A 17,278-nucleotide genomic window follows, 5' to 3' on the forward strand; every position below is an offset into this window, starting at 1 on the left:
TGGAACATTTTCTTGATTTTTGCTATAAGTTGTTCCCCTGTGCTTCCCCTGCACCAGCGGAATCAGCCAGTGGTATCTTTGAGTGGAGAATATTATTTATAAAACAAGATCTCATCTTTGTGTATGCTCATTGCTACTCAGCTCTGTTATCAGCAGAGCTGGGAAATTTTGTACACACACACACACACACATACATACATGTCCACATGTCTTTATACTTATTTCTGTATTTAACTACCTATACATATATTAAAAACTATGAATTCACACTAACAACTCCAATTTCCACCAAGATCTCATATTCATGTCCTTTCCCTCTTTCCATATTTGCATTTTTTAAATACTTATATTTTTAATGAATTTCCTTATTTGACTGCACTGGGTCTTCGTTGGCACATGCAGGATTTTGATCTTTGTTGCGGCACGCAGGATCTTTAGTGGCAGCATGCAAACTCTTAGCTGTGGCATGTGGGATCGTGTTCCCTGACCTGGGATTAAACCTGGGCAGCCTGCATAGGGAGCCTGGAGTCTTAGCCCCTGGACCACCTGGGAAGTTCCCCTCCCTCTTTCTATATTTGTAACTCCCTTCTCAACAGTGGAAAGCCTGGCTCCTGTTATCAATAATCTACTCACTTATTTGTCCCATCCTAGAATGTGCAGAGAGTAGTTTCAAAATTGCTAACCCACACTGAATTGTAATTAGTAAGCTTCCTTTTTGCAGAAGCTGTTGCTGTTGTTCAGTTGCTAAGCTGTGTCTCACTCTTTGTGACCCCATGGGCAGCAGCTGCAGTCTACGGGGTCTCGACGAGTCGGACACGACTTAGTGGCTGAACGACAACAACCACCTCTGCAAAAAAGGAAGTTTCCTAATTAGAATTCAATATTTGCTTCAGATTCTTTTTTCTATTGTCTGCGGGCAAGTAATGCAAATACTGGGTCCAGAAGTTACTTAGTTCTCTCCCTTCAGTGTAGTTATTTGTTTTAAATACAGCTCTTGTTTGATTTCTATTCTAATTTAGGTCTCTCCCTCCATCCTCATTGATTTTCATCTCTTTTTTGAGAATGTGAAACATTAATATGGTCAGGATTATATAAAATAATATACTCAGAGAAGGGTTTCCCGGTAGCTCGGATGGTAAAGAATCTGCCTGCAAAGTAGGAGACCCGCGTTTCATCCTGGGGTGGGGAAGGTCCCTGGAGAAAGAAATGGCTATCCAGTCCAGTATTCATGCCTGGAGAATCCCATGGGCAGAGGAGCCTGGTGGGCTACAGAACGTGGGTTTGCAAAGAGTCAGACGTGACTGAGCGACTAACACACACACATACTCAGAAATGTTCTCCTGCCATCTGCCAACCCCTCCATCCTTCCCACCCCATTCTCACCCAGGCTCTGTAGGAAACTGTTACGGGCTGAACTGCAAAGCTTAAAGTCCTGTGTTGAAGTCCTAACCCTTAGTACCTCAGAATGCGGCTGTATTCAGAGACAGAGCCTTTCAAGATGTAACTCCTCTAAAATGAGGTTGTGTGGATGGGACTAGTACCCTTCTCAAAGAGGCGAGTGAAGCACAGACATGCCTCCAAGGGAAGGCGGCCGCCCACAAGCCAAGGGGAGAGGCTGCAGAAGAATCCAACCCTGCGGACACCTTGATCTTGGACTTCTTTCTCCCAGATTGGTGAGGAAATCAATGTCAATAGTTTGAGCCCCTCGGTCTGCGGTGCTTTGTGATGACAGTCCTGGAAAGCTAGTACAGTGATCAGTGTTATTGGTCACTGGTTTATCTCTCCTGTTCCTTTTTGTTCAGATGAGCAGATGAATGTATATTTTCTTGTTTTTCACTTTCTTTTACACCAAATGTAATATACTATAGATACTCTTTTACTTTATCACCCTCTACTATATGCTAGAGATCATTCCACATCAGTACATCAATTGCTGAATAAGGAGGCAAGTATACATTACTAGAATAAATTCCACTTGGTCACGGTGTATTTTCCTTTGAATACATTGTGATATCAAGTTTTCTAATAATTTGTTTAGGATTTTCACCTTTGTGTTCATGAGGGATAAAGGACTGTCATTTTTTTTTCTGATAGTATCTTTGTCAGGTATAATTATGAGCATTATTTGTCCTATTGCTTCTTGGTCTTCTGTCTAAGATCAAGTATATCATTATATTTGTCCTTATCAAATGCGTTAGGAAGTGCTCCCTCTTACTTTGTTTCCTGGAAGAGTTTGTGTGAGATTGGTACCATTTCTTCCTTCAATGTTGGAAAAAATCCACGAGTGAATTCTTCTGGACCTAAAGGTTTGTTTTTGTTTTTGCTTGGGGTGGGGAGAGAAAGGAGAAGAGATAGGAGGGGAGAAAGATTTTAAAGTACAGATTTAATCTTTAATAGACACAACTGCTGAGATTTTCTGCTTGCTTTTATGTCAATTTAGGTTGTCGTGTTTTTAAAGAAATTAGTTCATTTCATCTAAGTTATCTGTGTTTCAGTGTAAAAATAGGCTGGAGGTGGGGAGGAGCAGGGCTCACTGAGCAGAGACCTGAAGCAAGGAGGCAGTGCATCATGCAGATATTGGGGAGGGGGGTGGGTATAGCAGAGAGAGGAAACAGGAGGTGCAAAGGCCCTGAGGCCTGCATGTCCCCTGCAAATTGAAAACAAGAATGCAGGCCAGTGGAGAGCAAGAGAGATGAAGAGTGATGAGGTGAGGTCAGAAAGGTAATGGAGTCCAGACCACCTGTGAGCATCCAGGCCACTGCAGGGTCTTTGGCTTTTACTCTGAGTGACTGAGGGCTTTGAATAGAATAAGCTGAGATCTCACTTACGTTTCAAACAGTCAGACTGGCTATTGGGAGCAGACTCAAGGGTAGAGAGGGAAAGCTTAGAGGAAGGCTCTTGGTCCAGGGAGGTAACAGAGGAGGTGGTGAGAACTGGTCGTGTCTGGAATGACTTTAAAGGTAGAACTGATAGAATGGACTGACGGAGTGGATGTCACGTGTGGGAGAAAGAGAGAGGTCAGGATGGACTCTCTGGACTTTAGCCTGAGCTATAACCATTTGCTCGGTTAGGGGACAGGTTTGGGGAGGACGTTCAGGACGTGGTTTTGGAGAGCTTAAGAGTCAGGTGCCTGTTAGGGACCCCGTGAGGAGATCAAGCAGGTGTTTGGGTGGATGGAGTCAGAGTGCAGGGGATGGTGATATAAATTTGGGAGTCAGTGTCATGTAGCTTTGAAAGGACTTGTAAAGTTGATGTCACCAAATCGGTGAGTGAATTGAGAAGAGGTCCAAGACATGAACCCTGGGGTTGTTCTGTGTCCAGAGGTGGAGAGATGGGGAGGGACCAGAAAAAAGACCGCTGACTACTGCAATGGGTTTTAAAAAGACTGGGGCCCCGTGGCCTCCTGAAGCCCACTGAAGAACGGGGAGTGGTTGGCTGAACTGTAGGCTGCTGAGGGGTCTGGTACCATGTGGACCGAGCGTGACCATTGGGTTTAGCAGCATGGAGGTAGTGGTGACCTTGTCAAGAGCAGCCGGCTGGAGCTGACTGAGCCAAAGCTGATGGAGTGGCTTCTGGAGGGGATGGGAGGCAGCAACTCAACTGAGTAAGAGTAGATCACTTCTTTCAAGAATCTGCATTTCTTGGAGAAATGGGGTGGTCCCCTGGGAGAGGTGTGGGGAAATCACAGCATGTTTTAATTATAACCCCCAATACAGGAGCTGTTTACTCCACACCTAGGATGTGTCATTCACATGAGACTCTGGGGACTCAGAGGTAAGGAGACACCATCTCTGCCCCCCCATGCACTTTAGCAGCAGCGATGGACCTACAGAGATTTACACCCCAAGGCGGGTTGGAGTGAGAGGGAAGAAGCCCCAGGGGCTGGTGGAAGCCCTGTAGAGCGGCCTGACCCAGCTGAGCAGGCACAGAAGTCTTCCTGGAGGAAGTGGTACTGTGCTGAGTCTTGAAAGGGAGGCAAGGAGCGCCCCCCCCCCCCCCCCCCCCACACCAGGAAGCCTTCCCTGATCTGCCTATGCAGAGATATCGTGCCTTTCCTTTTGCACAGCATCCCGCATCTTCAGCTACTTGGAACTTGCTTCGTTCTGCTTGGTACTGGCTATTTATCTGAGGCCCACGTATGTGTACAGGACCTGCCGTACCCAGATGCTTAGTACGTTCACCTGTTTTAGCTTGGTGAGTTCTCAGGGGCTCTGAGGTCTGGTTAGGACTCCGGCTTTACAGATGAGCGAACTGAGATGCTGGAGAAGTGCCTTGTCCGAGGTCCCCTTGCCAGGCAGTATCAGCTCTGATACGAATTCGGTTTGGTCCCTATCTAGCAACCTTTGTACTTCACGTCAAAGGCCTTTATACATAGCAGGGGCTCAGGAAATGGTTTTTGTTGTTGTTGTTTTGAGATGACACAAAAACGAAGTGAGGCTTTTTTTCAGAGGCCAGAGGAGGAGACTGTCTCCTGGCTGCACAGATACAGCTCGGAGGAGGTTTGCATCCCTGGTAACCCTTCACAGGACCTGCTGCGGGGAGCTGAGTGGTTTATATCTGGTAAGCCTGGGCCAAGAGGTGAGTGAGCCTTGGGGAAAACTGAAGCTAACTCCAGGGGGCCCCGTGTGGCCTCTCCCCATCCCTCCCCTCCCCTCCCCTCTCCTCCCCTCTCCTCCATCCCCTCCTTCTTTTTCTTAAAAAAAAAAAAAAAAAGTGTTTACTTTTATTTGTCTGCACTGGGTCTTTGTCGCAGCACGGGTGCTCTTTGGTCTTTGCTGTGGTCTGCTAGACCGCTACTTGCGACTCGCGAACTCTTAGTCGTGGCAGGCGGGATCTGGTTCCCTGACCAGGGGTTGAACTTGGGTCCCCTGCATTGGGAGCTTGGAGTCTTAGCCACTGGACCGGCGGGGAAGTTCCCTTCCTTCCTTCCTCTTTTTTTTCTTCTTTCTGCCTTTAAATCTCCCTCTCCCTTTCTTCTTTTTCTTTCTTTTACTTTTATTAAAAATGACCGAGAAGATTTTCCTTCGTACGCTTCTTTTTCTTAGCTGCGATCATGCGGGGTGTTGGGTGCTGTGTTTGGTGAGGGAGCAGACTGCCTCCTCCTCCAGGGAGGGCAGCCCCGCGCTGAGTCACTCCCGTCCGGCCCGCATCCGGCCCCGCCCCCGCTGGCGTGTTGGAGCCCCGCGTCCTCGCCTCCACCTGCTGCCCCTCCCCTCGCGGCTCCCTTCATTAATCCTAGGGGCCTCCTTGGAAGGAAGGCTGGCCACACGCAGGCAAGTGAGCCCTGGTCTCTGCCCGCAGTTAATCTGGGCCGAGGGAAAATTCTTAAAGCCTGGGAAGGGGTGGGGGTGGCAACCGCCGGAGCAGGGCTAAGAGGTTTGGAGGCAGGAGGATGGAGCCAGCCCCTGAGGAGGGGGGCGGTGAGGGGGACGGGCTTCCAAGGCGCAGGAGCAGGGCCGGAGCCCCTTGCTCCACCCCAGGGAGAGGAAAGGGGTGCAGGAAGGAAGGCCGGGCTTGGTTTGCAGGGAGGGTGTGGCCCGGCTGGGGATGCGGCTTCAGTGGGCCTCAGTTTCCCCATCTGTCACCAACTGAGGCTCAGCCACTCATCCTGGGATTCCTTCAGCTCTCGGGGTGTCCATTCCGACCTGTCAGGATGGCGAGTCTGGGGCAGTCTGGGGGTTCCGTTTCTCACTCGGAGGGATGCTGGGCCTCATGACCCTCAGGGACATGGCAGAGTGGAGAGGCTCGCCTCTGGGTGGCCTGCGCGCCAAGGCAAGACCCCTGCCCCGACCCGGATATCAGCAGGGCTCAGTGTGGGGCCCCACCCCCCACCTCCATGCCCTTGTCCCTCCTGAGTCAGTTCTTGCTTCTTTAGGACCTGGTGGCCTCCCTGAAGGCAACACCCTGCTCAGGTGAGGACTGCCTGTCTGACCTCAAGCAGGGCGCAGGTGGCACCCAGGGGTGGATGCGGGGAGACGTAGGGAAAGGGAAGCCCTGTGTTGAGTTGCCCCTTCCTTCCCCTGAAGATGGAAGGTTCCCATCACGCCCTTCATTTTCCTGTCACCCATTGTCATCCGAGGTGGCTGAGGTTTGTGAGCTTTCCTAAGCTGTTGTCAGGCTTACGGGACACAAAGTCCTGTGGCTTCTTAGGTGATCATTTCTCATGTGTTGACTGACAGTTGGAAAGGGGACTTGGGGCCTCTGGGGCTGCGGCCACTGCCTGGGAGCCAGGGGCGGGGGGCACCCCCCAGAGCTTGGGGTCTCCCTCTGGGGGTGAGCCCCTCCCCGGCCTCAGATTCCCTCTGAGGTAGGTGGACCGCATCATCTCTTGGCTCCTCCCAGTTGAAAAGTTCTCTGATCTAAATCCATCCATCAAACACTATTTTGAGGGTTTTGAAGTGAAGCCTGGGTGTTTTACATCAACCTACACACCTACCCTGAATATTCATCGGAACGACTGATGCTGAAGCTGAAACTCCCAATTCTTTGGCCACCTGATGTGAAGAACTGACTCATTGGAAAAGACCCTGGTGCTGGGAAAGATTGAAAGCAGGAGAAGGGGGCGGCAGAGGATGAGGTGGTTAGATAACATCACCAACTCAGTGGACGTGAACAAACCCTGGGAGATACTGGAGGACACAGGAACCTGGCGTGCTGCAGTCCGTGGGGTCGCAAAAAGACTTACATGACTCTCAGACTGAACAACGACAACAGTTATCTCACACCTTCCAGAGTTTGAAAGTCTCTTTTGACAAGCGTCTCAGACGAACACAGTTCTGGACCAGAGGGGCTGTGTCTCGTGAGCCTCTTCTTCTCAGGAGCTGACTAGTCCCCTCTACATCCTGTAGGTTTGTTTGCTCCCAGTGGGAAGTTGCACAGTGATGAAGGTCTCTGTGTGACTCTGAAGGCCCTCACGTCTTCAGTGTGATGGGGGCAGCTCAGTGAGAGATGGATAAAAAAGCAGTGCCATCAGTAAATATCAGAGGATGGGGGGAGGGGTGTGGGGAAGCTCAGAATAAGCATCCTAAGTACAGTTATGTAACAAATCAGGCATTCTGTTATTCTCGTGGAGCCATACTTCTGCTCCCCAAATTGACTGGTGGAGGTATTTCCAGTTAAGGTCCATTTGCCCTTTTATTCAGGCTCATGCTATTTCTGGTTATGGTGACTGACAGGCACAGCCCTGCAGCATTCCAGATGCTGGTTCACGTTTCCCAGCCTCTCTTGAGGTTGTGTTGGGTCACGTGACTCGCTCTGACCAATGGGCTGTGAGTAAAAGTGGCACGTGTGCCTTCTGGGCTGTGGTACTTAAGAGCCAGTGGGCCTTTTTGATACCCCTCTTCTCCTGCTATGGCCCTGGAGGCCAGCAGGAGCGGCTTAGCGAGTCAGGAGGGCCGCTAACGTGAAAGTATAGGAAATCAGTGACACTGCCTTTCTTGTGTCAAGCTCTTACCATTAGCGATTATTTTGTTTCTGCATCACAGCCTGTCTGAGGCTGACTAATGTGAGGATGTAGAAATGAACGGTACCCACATCACCAGACTGGGAGTCCTAACTCTGAAGCTCCTGCCTAGAGCACTGGGCTGGCTGTGGAACTTGGTTTTCCCTCCTGGAAAGTAAGCGATATCCAACTGGTGGGTAAGGATGTTGGAAGGGTAGATGTCAACAGTCCAGCCCATGCTTGGTGCATAGTAGGGGCCCAGATTGTGTCTTTTCTTCTCTGGAAGCCCATCCCTGTGTTTCCACTCCTTCACAGCCTAACAGGAAGACAGTCCTGTTACATCCACGTCATTCGTGCCTGTGTTTGGTCAAAGCTGCAGACGCCTGTGTCTGGGCGTGGACCCAGCACTTCTCAGAAGTGTGAACTCTCCAATCGGTTCCCCTACGGCTGCACACACAGGCTGGAAGGTGGCAGAGCCATCCGGATCAGTCCTGCCCAGGCTAAAGCTTTCCTAAGAGGGGTCCATGGGAGGTGAGGGGGGGCGGTGCTGGGAAGAAAATTATTTTCTTTCCCATCTGGCACGTGTAGGAGCTGGGCTGGTCTTGTTGGCTTGGATGATTCACTAGTGTGGGGGGTGGTGGGGGGAGGAGAGGGCAGTGGGTCTTCTATCTCACCCCAAATACTTTTCAGTAAAACTCCACAGACCCAACTCTTATCCAAACCCATATCCTTAGTCCTGCATGGTCGTCAGCTACACTGCAAAGTAGTTAGTTCTCTGTTGTCTCTGACTTTTTAAAATTCTTTGTTTATTAAACCCCCAAATGAAAATGAAACCTGACCACACACCAAGCTAACACCTCAAGCGGCTGAAGGATTTCAGAGGAGCAGGCTCATGTTTTAGACTCAACTTTGTAGAGATGCTGGGTGCGAGTTTACTTGGGGGGCTGTGATCTGAGGGCTGATGGGAAGGCCCTTCTGCACCCCTAGAATTTCCCCCACTGACTTTCTGCTCTTCCCCAAGTTCTGCCTTTATAATGGGAGTCTGAAGTTTGTGCAAGTGCGAAGCGGGAATAAGAGGTCAGCAGAGGTGCACACCTGGGGGTCCAGGATGGAAGGAGGGACCTGCCGTACATCATCTCAGCTTCTGCTCTGTTCTCCGTGCCTCGATCCCGGCTTGGCACAGGACGGGAGCGTGTACCAGCTTCCAAGGGCCACCGTGACAAAAGTGTCACAGACTGGGGGACTTACAACAGCAGACGTTTACTGTTTCACCGTTCTGGGTGGGGAGGCAGAAGTCTGAAATCAAGGTGTCAGCAGGGCCATGCCCCTGCCGAAGGTCTAGGGGACGATGCTTCCTTGCCGCTCTAGTTTCAGATGGCTGCTGGACTGATCTTTGTCTCCATGGACATCCTGCCTTCTCTGTGTTTCTTTCTGTGCGTCTTCTCCTTTTCTTATAAGGACTCAAGTCATGTTGGATTAAGGGTTCACCCTAATCCAGTGTAAGGTTGCCTTAACTAGTGATATCTAAAATGACACTTCCCAAATAAGGTTACATACCCAGGTACAGGTGTTAGGATTTCAACATATTTGGGGTGGGTGGGGACACAATTCAATCCATAACAGGGCACAGCCCATATTTACCCATTGAATGATCAGACACCAGGGGAGCAGAGAGGGCTCTGGAAAATGAGGGGCAGCTGGCTCTAGACAGGGGGGCTCTGCAACTAAGAGGCTTAGATACATCCAAACACCACACGTGCTCGGATGCCTGAGAAAGGCTGGCCTTCATCCAGTTCACCACTTGGAGGCCCAGGGTCCTTCCCTTCCGAGAGCCATGTGTGCCCTTTTCTAGGCCTTTCTATTCATTAAGTGATTATAGAGAGACCAGACCCCAAGCCGAGTTTTAATGAGACGGAGAAGTAAAAGATACAGTTTCGACTCCCAAGGAGCTCCCAGCCAAGCAGGGAAGATGGCTGGGATGGTAATTTTGATACCACAGGCTGTAGATGTAAGTCTCGAATTCGAAGTGGAATCACGGGAAGATGTGGCAGAGCAGGGTTTTTTTTTAAAAATTGCGGTTTAAAAAAATTTTATTTTATTTTATGCAAGTCAGGCCCCCCTACCCTGATCTGAAGAATACTTGACCTCACAATCTCTGGGGAAAATCTGGGCGGCCTGACTAGGATCCGGATTTTCTCTGCAAATACCAGGGCATGGGCACAGCTCACAGAAGCTCTTCCGCACGACGGCTTGGGGCTGGGAGCAAAAGCGTCTCAAACGCTGGTTGTGAAGCTTCCAGGGGAGACTGTCCTCTGCAGGAGGAACAAGAGCCACCCTGTAGCCTTCCCTGTTCCAGAAAGATCCACGGTGAATACATAATTAGGCCCTCTGTAATTACCAGTTTGAATCTGCCTAGGACACTAGGGCTCCCACCCCCTAATTTACCTTATAAATTTATTCTGCTAAAAAAGTCGAAAATGTCAGTCTTCTGTGAAAGCTGCATAAATGAATTATCTCCCCGGATGACAGAAGGTGGGAAGGAGGGGGAAGCTTCGAGAGGACATTCTTAATTGTGCGTGTTTAAGAGTACCCCTCCACCCCCTGCCCCACTTAGCACAAACCCTGCGCAGAGCCCAGCCAGGCAGCGGACGCCGATGGGAAGGGGACAACCCCAGCTTCTTAGCATCCCTGGCCAGTGGGGAGAAGTGCTTTTAACACCTGCCCCTTTGGACTTCGGAGAATCCGGCATGCGGCATCAGGCAACGGAGGCCCCCAAACAGAAGGGAAAGAAGCTGGGAAAGGCAACTTTTTAAAAAGGGTCCCACCTAACTTCATCCCTTAGTGGCCCCTGACCCCAGGATGGTACCCTGTGGGACAGTGTTCATTGCATCTCAAAGCCAGGTGCATGCTGCACCGCCCCCTGCCCCCCCACCACAGAGCTCTTCAGAGTTCAGTCACTACTCCCCTGATTCTTTTACAAAAAATGCAAGGTAGGTCTTCTATGACATTTTAGAAGGTTTGAAATAATAAGTTCTTATAAAAGTGCTGTTAGTCACTCAGTAGTGTCCAAATCTTTGTGATCCCATGGATTGTAGCTCACCAGCCTCGTCTGTCCATGGAATTCTCCAAGCTAGAATACTGGAGTGGGTTTCCATTCTCTTCTCCAGGGGATCTTCCTAACCCAAGGATTGAACCCAGGGTCCTGCATTGTAGGCAGATTCCTTACCTTCTGAGCTACTAGGAAGCCCCTTTTAAAGCCCTGCTAATCCCATCATCCTAACACAATCTTCCCTTCACTCAGTCGTGTCCCACTCTTTGCAACCCCATGGACAGTAGCCTACCAGGCTCCGCCGTACATGGGATTTTCCAGGCAAGAATAATGGAGTGGATTGCCATTTCCTTCTCCAGGGGATCCTTCCAACCCAGGGATTGAACCCGGGTCTCCTGAATTGCAGACAGACGCTTCAACGTCTGAGCCACCAGGGAAGCCCTCCTAACACAATAGTGGTTGTCATTTCTGTCTCTCTTTCCAGTCTTTTTTTCATAGGTGGTCAGTTTTTCTCCCTTCCTGCTCCCTAACACAAAGTATATAGGAGCCACAACTTTTAATTTTTAATTTCTTGTCGCTGATTATAAAAACGTAAATGTTGACTCTGGGGAATCTGGAGATTAACAGAAGGAAGTGAATGGTGAGCCTCTGGTCCCCATCTCCGAGATGATGCCTGCGAATCTCTCAGCTGTAGTTCTGTGCGCTTGACTTTTTCAGGGCCCCCGTGCAGGCATTTTTAGGTCTTGCTGCCTCGTTCATTCAAAGCCACTATGTGTCTGTCACTGTCCGAGGAGAGGAGGCAGACCCTGCCATCTGCTTTGAGGAGCTCAGAGCCCAGTGATTTGCGACAGCCTGCGTGCTGATAAAGACACGGTCTCCAGTACATAGCAGGTGCTTCACCAACATAAATATGCTCATGAATGAAGTCCAGGAAACTTTACTCTTTTCACTCCTGAAACAAAATACTCCAGTGTATACCATAGGTTGGGTTGGATGTGAGTTTCCTCTTGACCTCAGCTTAAGGCTCCATGATAATAATATCTATAATTTGCTCTATTCCTACTATGGGCCAGGTCCCATGCTCCAAGCTTTCAAACAGATTATGTGATGTAATCCTTGCTGAGAGTCCTGGAGGACTGGGATAGGAGGACCTGGGACTCTGGGAAGGGAAGCAGCTCACTTGAGGTCTCCCAGCAAACAGCAGGGGTAGTGGGGACTCAACCCCTGTGCTTCTCGGAGGTGTGGATCAAGAAGCTTGTGCATCGCGCGAGGTTGCTGGAAGGCACAAACCCAAGTCAGGGAAGGGACTGGGCTCTGCACTCTGTAACAATCTGTGCCAGGATTAGTGATTTGTCTGACCTAAACTTTAACCAGCAGACCCCTCTGTCTACCCCCATTCTCTTGTGCTGCACGTCAAGCCCCTTTCCTCTGCTGAGTCCTTTATGACACTCAGCATCTCCAGACCTTATTATTATTTTTGCTTATTATTTTCCTTATTATTTTTGCTCCTTCGTCCCATTTCTAGATGATTTGGTTTCAGAGCTGTGGTCATGTTTTCTGAATTTTGCTGTTTCCCCAGGGTATGTGTGGGGGATTCCTCTACTAACCTCATCTTTGGTCCTCTTTACATTTCCTCTTTCTCCCTGGGTCCTGGTCCTGCCTGCACTCACTTTCCTTTGCTGACTTAATTCCACACCCAGCGGGGCCTCCAGGGCCCGCCTTGCAGTGTGGCTGGGAATCCAATCTGGCCGGAGGCTGCTGGCATGGTTGTACCAGACACCAACCTGGCAGTGATTCTTGCTCTGTGTCTTCGAGACTGGCCTTGGACTTCCTGGGGATGAAGGTCCTTCTCTTCCCAGGATCAGATAAGATAAACTTCTCGAGTTTCTGACCTAGCAGGCCTTGAGGGTCTGGGAAGAACTCTGTACTCGGTGTTTAGGACCCCTGACCCTCCCCTGCTTTGCTCCCATGGCACTTGGGAGGCATGGCCGTGGGAACCTTCGGTGGGCTGTGACAGGCCGCTGTGGTCCTATCCTGTGTCTGCTTCACTGCACAGTCCTTGGAGCAGGGGTGGAGAGCAAATTCAGGTCTGTCTGGATGAGGAACCATACGGCTGTCTCGGTGCCACGGATGTGCTCGGCGCGTGGCAAGCCCCCCATCCACCCCATCCATGTGTGATGTCGATGTGTGAGTCAGAGTGATGCTGTGGGCTGACTGCTGGGTGCCAGCGACCGGGCCGGTGCTCACCTCTGCTCAGACAGTCAGCCCACAGGTGCTCAGGAGCCCCATCGGACCAGGGAGGTCACTGAGCTGAGAAGGAAGGTCCTCTCCCCTCTCTCCAGACCAACCAGCCCGTGGGTGCCTGGTACACAGCCCAAGACCCCAGGTCTGCCCCCCGCCCCCCATAGCTGCACACAGCGGCAGGATCCGAGGGAGAAACTTTGAGTTGGAGGTGGCAGACAGCTCTCCTGGGCACCGACAAGAGGTCTGGCCTTCTCTCCTGGCAGGCAGCGTTTAAGGGGCCGATGACTCATCCAGAACCAGCTCCATTTTTCGTGTGGAGGAGAGCCTTGATGGGCGCTGGAGGCTAACTGCACGGCGCTAGGAGCGATGCAGCCGCTGTAATTCCTGTCACCTCTAACGACGCAGTGGGAGCTTCCGGGGGATCATGCCAGGCGTTCGGGGGCCGTCTGCATTCTTGGTGAGTGTCACTCAGAGGTCGGGCAGGGCATGGGGCAACCAGGGAAGCGGCGCCTTCTGGCCACGTCTTTAATTAAACGAGGCCCTCTTGTGACCACTGCTCAGCCTAATAAGTTGTCTCCAGTTGCGGAGAAAGTTGCTATTAAAGACCTGATGGGAAGCAGCAACTCAGAACAGCCCAGCTCATCTCAGGACGAGACTGTCTTTCCTAACAGTTTCCGGGAACGACATCGCCACTGGGCCTGGATATTCCAGCTTTTGGGGGCGGGGCGGGGGGAGTCTCCCTGTGGCCCTCTCCTGGGAACCTGGGGGCTGGCCTGCGTTCACCCCTTTACTTAGGAAGTGTAACCCTTAGAGATCGGAAGAAACCTGGGAATAAGACAATTCAATAAAGTCACAATAAAACATCCAAAGCCTTTCATACTTTTTCACTTTCTTTAACTCAATTTATTTTTCATTTTGCGGACAGAGATTTAGTCTGGGTATTAGTTTATGATTCTTTTTTTTTAGCTGAAGGAATTACTCAACACACACACATATAAAAAGGAAATATTATTTTTATCATTTATTTTGTGCCATGTATACCATAGAAGAAAAAAAAAACGGAGCAAAATCACTTCAGTACCGCTGTGTTTTTCATTACAAAGTTATTACATATAGAAATTACTCCAAATTATCTGAAATGAATGGAAATTATGAGGTTTAAATTCCCCAGGTTACTGCAGGCACAGCTCTGGAAATTTATTTTGTCATCTTGCTGAACATAATTGCTACAACAAAATTTCTTCCATTTTACAACTGCACCATAACTTATTTATACCGGTGTAGCTGTAATTTTATATCAATAAGTTGCATGGGAAGGAATACACAGGTGGTAATTGAAAACAATAATTTGTGCTGAAGTCCAGGTGGAACGGTTGGCTGAGGAAAAGACTTCAGTTACCGTCGGCAACGGCGCGTGTCACTGTGGCCTCTTCCCACCCTGGTGGCGTACACCCGTCAAACCATCCAAACACCCTCCAGCTTGTCCCCTGTGGCCGTGGCGGTGAGAGCCAGGGCTGGTCTGACTTTGCACCATGGCCTGTGCATCCTAGCCCCCGAACTGAGGCCACGGGACCCTGGGGGAAGTCAGGGAGGCCCGGGCCCCCCTGCACAGCTCCTGCCTTTGTCTCCTCCTGCTATCTGGCTTGCTTCTGGGTTGGGGGCCTTTAGGTGTGTGCGGGCCACGTTGCTTCAGTCGTGCCGGACTCTTTGTGACCCTATGGACCATAGCCCACCAGCTTCCTCTGTCCGTGGGATTCTCCAGGCAAGAATACTGGAGTGGGTTGACATTTCCTCCTCCGGGGATCTTCCCCACCCAGGGATCGAACCCACGTCTCTTCCATCTCCTGCATTAGTAGGCGGATTCTTTACCACTAGCGCCACTGGAGCTAATTAAGGTGTTTGATAGATATCAGTTGAAGTATGAGTTCTTGCCAGAAACAACGACAATTCGATTCCCCAAACACGATGCAGAGCGTTAAATCCACTAATGCTTTCTACATTACTGTGTTCCTACCCGGCTGGAATGTGTGGTCTGGGTACAATACCGAAGCGGTCCCCAAACAGGCGTCCTCACTCCTCAGTTCTCTAATTGTTCCTGTTAAGCAGATACAAATAATGAAACTGCAGATGCCTGTGCTAAATCCTAGCAGCTGATGAATCTATGCGTTGGAATCTGGAGGTCCAAATTCAGATGTGGCAAAAAATCGACCATAAATCTGCCGTGTGTAGATGGTAGACCATCAGAGACAGGTCAGAGATAGGTGTCTTTGCTCCTGTGCAGGGTTCCATTTCAGGACACATGGGAGGGAGAGAGAGAGAAAGATGGGCAGAGGGAGAAGCAGAGTGGCTTTGTCGCAAGTTCAAATGGGAAACGTTACTGTCACATCCATATTTTAGAAGCCATTCTTGTTTCAGTGATTCCAAAGGCTTAGAATCACACCGAAATAATTTTTTTTTTAAAGGACCCAGTTTAAACTAATACCAGAATGCACAGCAATCCAGCATCTCAGTTTTCCCTGGGCAGCATTAATTACCTTTTGTTGTTGCAAATTGTCTGCCTTGTAAATTGAGCTTTGTAGCTTGTGCGTCTTCAAGAAGAGGCAGCGTTTTAGAATGCACACAATGCAAGAACTTTGACAACTTCCACCTTCTGCAGACATATTATTCCATCTCTACCAATGCGCCTGCAGTTCAAACTTTGAGTTGCAAAGGTTTGTTTATTTGTCAGCTTGCAACCTTCACCCTCCTCTAGTGAGTGGAGGGAATGGCCCTTAAATATTTTCTAGGATACAAGCTACCTTTGTTGAATTCACTCGAAAGCGTACGTGGCTGCTTCTAAAACTAGGAGACTGCAGATGAGGTCTCCCAGATCTCCCTGTCTTTTTCAGCTCTGGAAGGCAGAGCCTAAGCGAGGTGTTGGCCGGTTTTTAGTTTTATTTTTTGGTAAGCGCCCCCTTGCAGCATCTTCAGTAGCGGTGCCTTTGCCTGACTCATGCCTTGCTCTCCTCCGTTCCTGCTAAGTGAGTGCTTCCCCCTCACTTCCCTTTTTCACCACTTCCTTTGTAGAGCATCACAGCGCAGACAGGAGTGTTCAGAGCCTGCGTTCAGATTGGGGGGTGGGGGGGGCGAGCTCACAACTGACTCAGACGCGTCTACAACTCCAGCTTAGCATTTACTGAAACTTCCTCTTTCTCAAACTGCTTAAGGACACAAACTAATTAATCCTCACAGCCTCATAAAACCCTTGTTAAGAAGGTGATCATTACTGCCTTCTTTGCCGGCCATCCCCACCATTTCCTATCAGCAGACACCTCACTGTAGCTCCAGTTCCGAGGACAGCCTCTGACAGCCAGAGCTGGGTCTGAAAACGCTCTTCTGAATCCCAGTTCTTTCCCCAAATGAACCATTTTAACTCTCTCTTCCTAGTCTGTGCTCTAAAGAGGGTAGATTGACGGTCACTAAACCACTGACTTCAAGCTGGTGTCTGTGTGTGTGTGTTTTGCATTTTCAGATATGCAATTTGGAGAGTTGATGACAAGACAGAAAGCAGCGGAGAGACCCTTTCTGTGCAACACACACACACACACACACACACACACTCACCCCAGCCACACTGATCTCTGTGGACGTGGTGGGTGGGATCTGGTGAAGTCTGACCGTCCTTGTGAACAGTATTCCCACCAAAACGACCAACTGGGTGATGCCAATCCCGACCAAATTTGAATTGATGACTCAACTAAAGAATTAAAATTAGCAAGGCAAGAAAATTCCAAATGAGGTGAGAAAGCTGTAGAAATAGTTCCAGATCCCCTAGTACTGAGCCATTCAATATCATTTCTGATGACAGGGACAGAGCTAGGAACATTCGATGTGGGTGTAAGTCTTTTTCATATACGGAGAGCTGGGTAAGTATTTTTTTTTAAGGAAAATAATACATGAATCAGGAACAGCGACTTTGGTTTAACCCCTCATAGGCTGCAGCTATCAAAACAGCAGGCAGGGAAGCCTCATAGATTTCCAAGAGCTTCCATCCTTCCGGGAGTCAGAAATCTATAACTGTATCAAGCCCAGGTATTACTGCAGAAACGAAGAAGGTGTGAATGATGTCATGCTTTAAGAAAAGCAATGCTGCTACATTCGGTGGATGGAAAGAATCAACCCAACACTTGTTGGAAGGCAAGTTTTGTGGTTCAGCCTCTGCTATAAGGTGACAATGCAAAAAAAAAAAAAAAAAAAAAAACCAAAACAAAACAAAAACCAAACTCCAAGTCTAGCAAAGCTTTCATTGAGAGCTATTGGGTCCTAGAAATTTGCTGTAATATTCAGAAATGGCATAAAATAATTCTAGAAGATATGCCAGGAAGCTTAAGATGTCTTTTTTGTCTTTTGGAATTGAAAACTCCTAGAGATTCGCGAACAGTGAGGAAGGAGATAAGGACCATCTTGGGGGCCTTATTAATATGTACGTAAATATGATTTCCTTAGGACTTCCACTGTGGTTTCCTAAAAAGTTTAAAACAAGTCAATCCACTGATCAGATGGAT

General features: G+C 49.4%; 2 long non-coding RNA genes across 2 annotated transcripts; one reads left to right on the plus strand and one right to left on the minus strand.

Moving 5' to 3' along the window:
* The first annotated feature begins 4,453 nt into the window (after nucleotides 1-4,453).
* On the plus strand, nucleotides 4,454-13,586 carry LOC112580865. The gene is made up of 3 exons (XR_003105186.3): nucleotides 4,454-4,578; nucleotides 12,998-13,191; nucleotides 13,296-13,586. It is a non-coding gene; the product is annotated as an uncharacterized LOC112580865 (long non-coding RNA).
* On the minus strand, nucleotides 9,332-10,803 carry LOC123330893. The gene is made up of 2 exons (XR_006547172.2): nucleotides 10,542-10,803; nucleotides 9,332-9,788 (listed from the first exon to the last, which is right to left on the minus strand). It is a non-coding gene; the product is annotated as an uncharacterized LOC123330893 (long non-coding RNA).
* Nucleotides 13,587-17,278: the final 3,692 nt, after the last annotated feature.

The sequence above is a fragment of the Bubalus bubalis genome, chromosome 20 (genome assembly GCF_019923935.1).
Source record: "Bubalus bubalis isolate 160015118507 breed Murrah chromosome 20, NDDB_SH_1, whole genome shotgun sequence".
In the NCBI taxonomy this organism is placed as follows: Eukaryota; Metazoa; Chordata; class Mammalia; order Artiodactyla; family Bovidae; genus Bubalus; species Bubalus bubalis.